Source organism: Pavona decussata, unplaced genomic scaffold (assembly GCF_977016875.1).
Source record: "Pavona decussata unplaced genomic scaffold, jaPavDecu1.1 SCAFFOLD_38, whole genome shotgun sequence".
Taxonomy (NCBI): Eukaryota; Metazoa; Cnidaria; class Anthozoa; order Scleractinia; family Agariciidae; genus Pavona; species Pavona decussata.
In genome coordinates, this window is record NW_028145460.1 from 3,447,704 (window position 1) to 3,454,043 (window position 6,340).

At 41.1% G+C, this 6,340-nt stretch overlaps 1 long non-coding RNA gene across 4 annotated transcripts; it reads left to right on the forward strand.

Moving 5' to 3' along the window:
• The first annotated feature begins 724 nt into the window (after positions 1–724).
• On the forward strand, positions 725–4,871 carry LOC146483659 (uncharacterized). 4 transcript variants are annotated; one of them, XR_014863754.1, is made up of 3 exons: positions 725–878; positions 1,642–1,708; positions 4,071–4,871. It is a non-coding gene; the product is annotated as an uncharacterized LOC146483659 (long non-coding RNA). The 4 variants fall into 4 exon arrangements; XR_014863756.1 differs by having other exon boundaries at positions 725–869; XR_014863753.1 differs by lacking the exon at positions 725–878 and adding an exon at positions 960–1,570.
• The last annotated feature ends 1,469 nt before the right edge of the window (positions 4,872–6,340 follow it).

Genomic DNA, 6,340 nt, shown 5'->3' on the forward strand with positions numbered 1-6,340 from the left:
CCCCAGAGTCTTCCCGGCGTTGCCCCGCTGACCAAAAAGCCTGAAGACTCTGGGTACGAGATTGAGGTTAGCTTAAATAGCTCTAGGCGAGCTCTAGGCTCGATTACCAGCCGCTGTTCGGGAAAATGAGCCCGCACTTCGGGGAGGATCACAGACCGGACCCGGGAGACGGCGGAAATCGAGCCTAAAATAGCTCCCGGTTAGCTTAATGGTTTTATGGTTAGCAGTTTATGTTGGGGTTGTTCATGCCTCGCATGCCTCACATGTCGTTTTGTTCATGCCTCGCACATCTGCCTCACATGCCTCGCATGCCTCGAAAAAATTTGATAATGCTACCAAAACCTTAACTCGTGCCGCCTTACAGCCCGAGTAATGTCGTGGAGCTCAATTGTCAGTGACATCACCACAAACGATCCCCGTCACATATCAGTCAACACAGTATAGAACCTGCAAAAATTTCTTTTCCTAGTATAGTTCAGAGCCGATTTCGATATTGCAGAAAGTAATAAACAAAATTAAATTCGATCATGCAACTAACATGCAATTTTAGAAACTTCCATGATCGTTTTACCCTCGAAAGTAAGTTTTCAAACCGTTGCATCACTCAAAAAACGGGTTAGGTGGGGGCAACCCTTGTAAGTGTATAACACTAAAAAGATCACCTTTCAGTCATCACATGGTACGATCAAAACAGTCCCATATTATTGTCACAAATCACAAGACAAACACAAAACACGAACATGTTGCCACAAGCGTTTTAACCTCGAAAGTGCGTGCATCGATATTTTTCTCAGTATCCAGTTTTCAAACAATCAGGCGAGAAGTTCGCACCATATCGTCGTGCAAGAATGTCTGCTGCAAAAGACGAGGTGCACGCTGTAAATCGAAAACTACTTAGGCGACTTTCTTTTTTTTTTTTTTATTTTAGTTCATATTTTGCAGTTGGTTGTTCATTTATAGCATTTTTTAACTCCCGACACGCAAGAATTTCAGAGCTTGTACTTTAGTAGATTGTTAGATTGCATCAGTAGGGCATCATTGCTATATAAAGTAAATGAAATGCAGTGGAGCTGATTTGTCAGGGACATCACCGCTAGCGATCCCCGTCATATATCAGTCAAGACAGTATAGAACCTGCAAAAATTTCTCTTCTATAGTTCAGAGCCGATTTCGGTATTGCATGCAGAAAGCAATAAATAACACAAAATTCGATCATGCAATTAACATGTAATTTTAGAACATTCCACAATCGTTTTACCCTCGAAAGTTCGAGTTTCGAATTTTCTGGCCTGCATCACTCAAAAAACGGGTTAGGTGGGGGCAACCCTTGTAATATAACACTAGAAACATTACCTTTCAGTTATCACAAGGTACGATCAAAAAAGTCCCATATTGTTACAAATCACAAGACAAACAACACAAAACTCGATCATAGGATTCACAAGCGTTTTAACCTCGATAGTGCGTGCATCAATATTTTTCTCAGTATCCAGTTTTCAAACAATCAGGCGAGAAGTTCGCACCATATCGTCGTGCAAGAATGTCTGCTGCAAAAGGCGAGGTACAGGCTGTAAATCGAAAACTACTTCGGCGACTTTCTATTTATTTTAGTTGTTGCTGTTGTTGTTGTTTTTTTTGCAGATTGTGCTTGAAGACGAAATCTCACCCGAAACGATGGAAGAGGAATCGAAAACAGCAGAGTCCAAAGGTAAACTGTAAATAGTTATTAAAAGTAAAACGTCAGGAAAGAAAATTCCCGGTAGCCACGACATTTACAAACGAACCACAGAATCGACTGGGACTGTGTTAACTGCGTTACCTACAGTAGAAATTACTATCAACTACTCACTTTGGAAAGCTGGTTTACTAAGGGACCGTTCATTTTTTATGAGCATGGGGGGGCTGGTGGGATTTAGGGAGGGCCACGAGAAAAAAAATGGCACTAAAGGGGGGGGGGGGCTACCAAAAAAAATTGAGTGAAAGAGGGGGGGGGGTCACCAGCAATCATTGGCTAGTAGAGGAAATTGAAAGTGGCTCAACACAGAGACAGATGAAGAAATTGAATATTATTTCAATTTTATTTAATACGATTTTCCTAACCACTTTTAATTTGTTTACATACTGAGGTCGAAATCTGCATTTCATATTAACAACAACTGAGGAAATGAAGCATATCTGTTGGAAAAGCAATAATGAATATAAACTGAAGTGGACACCTATGTTTGTACAAGTTCAAATTAATATAAAAACGTAACAGTCTCACTATTGAATCATCCGTGGGGGAGTAGTGTTCTATTAAGTGGTTGTACTCAGAACTATATCAATAGATTGTTTAATGTTCTGTTTAGTAGTACTCACTTTTATAAAGACTGTTGATTAGTAAATCATTTGAAACCAGGAGTATCAGTAGACTCAGTAGTATGCCTAGTGTGAATATCCAGATTAGTTTTTAATAATAGAACTGTTGTTGGTGAGTTCAGTTGACGGTAAATCTGAGCCGTAGGCCATCTTCAGAAAAGCTTGTAACTGTCATTTTTAATAGCAGTACTTTAATATCCTGGCGTGTAGGAGGGGGGGTTCGAGGGGTTCGAACGAGCCCCCTTTGAAGATCAACAATGGCGGAAGAAAAAGCACAATGAGGAGGTTGAACAACTACATGAGGTGTGCCATGCGAGAGAGTAGAATGTCCGCCCTGGTTCTAATGCATATCAAATATGATATGCCTGTCAATCTTGACGAGATAGTCAATTTGTTTCAAAGGCCTACACCCGAGAACGATGCAGTTTACCAGCTTGGTGTATGACTATCAGCAGATCGAATAGCTATCAGAACTTGACAGGGCGCGGAATGTACATTGAACTTTCTTGTTTAAGTTGAGACAATGCCGCAGAATTGATGTATATAGCTTTAAAAGCTGCTGTAAAACAAATTTGTGATTCGCCTAAAATGGGTCTCAAAATGCAGGAAATGAGGTTTCTGGGAACCTAGATTTTCAAAAATTTCCGGGGGAGCATGCCCCCGGACCCCCCTAGTAAGAGCGCCTCTGGCGCTCAACAAACTCCCCTATCTAACCCTTACCTACGCGCCTGATATCTGTGTGTCCGCTGTTTTTTTTTCTGTTTAATATGACTCGTAATCGTTGATTGGTATGCTTCGATCCGTATTTTGTTAGTCAGATCTGTACGTGTATTAATTGTTTCTACTCGAAGGGGAGTAATTTCACGTTAAACATTTGCTTGATTAATTTTTATAGTTCCTCTAAGAATCTAAATGGAAATTTAGGGTTTGCCGTTGCCGTAAACGTGTTGCTATCTATAAAACGTTTTTTTTAAACAAGAGAAATCTTTACCTAAGCAGAGAACGGTAACTTTTTAATAGTACTGTAAAGAAATCACAGTAACAATTACGTTTATCTTTGATATAAACAGTACATAAGCGTTTTGCTAAAGTTAGGAGTATGATTTGTTTCTGGTTGGGCGGGAGGGGGGGGGGGGGGTCATCAGAAAAAAATAGTTTCTGCTTGGGGGGGGCCAGACAAGACAAACAATAGACAAATTTACTAACAATAGACCAACGGACTTTTGACTAACAAAAGAAGGATCGAAACGCAGCAATCACTTTTTACAGTCTCCACAACCAATAACATCACGGCTTACTGACAAACGACCAATAACATCTCGGCTTCGCTGACCAATCAGGTCAACAACCAGAGACATTTATAGCATCTACTGACGTTTCACACTGTAAAGATGACTTCCGTTAGGGTTGCAATTGTCGAAACGTCAGTCAATGCCACCTCAAACACTCCAGTCCTTCTCAGGACTACACTCACCCGGATGATCATAATTTACGTATACATGGTAATATCATTCTTATTAGCCTGAGCTTGAGTGGTCCTAGGCTCTGAGTCGTCGTAGAATTTGTCCTTGCATACGCAACTTTTTTTTTAACAGAGATAAAAGTGTCAAGTGAATAACATTTCAATTTCTTCATTGCCTTTAAAACAAAAATGACGTGTTAAAGTCAGTTAGCACACTCAATGTCTTATTTCATTCTTTTCGTTTTCTTAGGTCCGCCATCAAGGGTATCCAAAGTCTCAGGAGATTTGCCTGCAGCGTTTTTAATACTGGAGAAGATAAAAATACCGAACAAGCCAGGGTGTCTATCTGGCTACACGATCGACGAAGATAGGACCATGTGTTGGGAATAGTTTTTTGAATGGCATAACATTATCGTTACCTTAAAAGAATTGATAATTTCTTCACAAATTTTCATGGAAATTCCTTCCGCAGTTTTAATCGAACAGACTAAAAGCACATTAGCGTGTTCAATCACAGGAGCTGGTAAAAGAAAGAATGAATGAATGAATGAAATTAAAATATTCAAGTTACGTTTTTCGTTTGCTCTTGTTTTGTATCCTGTGCATTTGCATCCAAGATGGTAGACACAAAAGCACAGTAGTCGTGTGTTTAGCTTTTTTATGCCCGAGTGGATCTGAGGCTGATTGTTTAAAGAGTGGATAACGTGGTGATTGACTTGGTAAGTCATTATCCGGCAATTAAGATGTGGAAATTTCAGTGTAAGCCTATATGAATTGTGAAAAGGACAAACTTATGTGTAGTTAAGTTTAAGAAAACTGTATTATGAGGACTACATCTGCTACGCTGGATTGTCGCTCATCCATTGGAATAAGTTATCTGCTCTTTGAAAAATTAGGCCTGACCATAATTAGTCTGACCCATGGCTATTTGATACAATAATGACGAAAGGGGCAGCCTATCTAGGAAGCAGTTTGTAAGCCAGTCTTCCGCAAAAACCTTTAAATCCTTGTAATCTTCGTCTTCTTGCAAGTAAAATTTGCACAAACGAAAGCTGAATAATTTCTTAATACACTCTTCTATCAGAACCCCAAGAGCAAACGATTTCTAAGAAAGAGGCTAGTTCCCTTTTGGCAGTTGAAGGCGGGTTTTTTTGGCTACTACTACACCCAGTTACCATGGTTACAGACAGGTCAAATTATGCGCCATCGCCTGCTCTCCCTACTCCACAGGATTTTTTTTTTACGCGTAAACTACGAAAACGCACATCTCCTTAGAAGGAGACGGGTGTTCATGTCTTCGCCGACAAACGATATTTTCACATAGCACGTTATATCTTGCTTTTAGCGGTGTACTTATGGGCTCCTGCCTTAGGAAATCGCCACTCCTTAGGGGAGCTGAGGCCGTCGACCTATCCATGGCGTATTTTGCGCAACCGGAAATAAAATTAATACCAACTTGTTTTCGTCTGAGCCCTTTGTGTTGCCTCAAAAACGTCTTGTAGCCCAGACAGTAGGCGCGGATTGGGTGGGTTTACATGTTAGCAAACAATAAGCAAGGAACCGCACAACGAAAATGCTGCAGGTATACGCAGAATCTGTAAAAGATCTAATCAGCCAAAATATAAATGACTCAAATTTCTGCAAGGCTGGACTATGTAGGAAACTTACCGCACGCGTACGACAGCGACATGATAGAGACCAAACCAAGAATCAACAGAATGCAGCAACCGTGGACAGCTATTTTTCGAGCTGGTTGGCTCTCGTCAGCACGGTGTAGCACAGCAAAAAGTAAAAACACCAACGCGAGTCGAGTGGTCTACCAAAATGCACGTGGTAGCCGATTTCGGATGGGCCCAAATTCAGACATCGTCCACGTCATAGCGCGTGACTACGAACAATGACCAAAAGAACTGAAATATCATGTCGCTGTCGCAATAAGTTAAATGAGCAAAGCAAAACTTTCCTTCACAGGCACATGGCCAAACCATGTTAAAAAGTACAGCATATCGGATCTAAAAAGATTTACGGTCCAAAACATAAAAGCATACAATAAGCAAGGAACCGCACAACGAAAATGCTGCAGGTATATATACGCAGGATCTGTAAAAGATCTAATCAGCCAAAATATAAATGACTCAAATTTCTGCAAGGCTGGACTACATTTTAGTGTCCGCCGGTTCAACTTTTCCCGCCCGCGAGCAAAAATGTTTTGTATCACGTGATCAGTGTTTTGAAACTGCAGAATGAAATTAACGGCCCGTTTGGCATAGCCTATTCCAGGCTCCTAGAGAGAGGCGCGAAGGAGAGGCGAAGGGACGAAAACGAGGGGGACCCCAGTCCCTCCTCGTTTTCGTACCCTCGCCTCTCCTAGTTAAGCAAGGTGAAATTTTCGCCATTTAAAACTGAGGACGTCTGGGATCAATAGCATACAGCTGACTCGACAAAGGTTGTCCAAAAAAGCGTAAGAGTATACGCGACAATGCCGACAGGTCGTCTGGAAAATACCAGGTCATAAGCTCC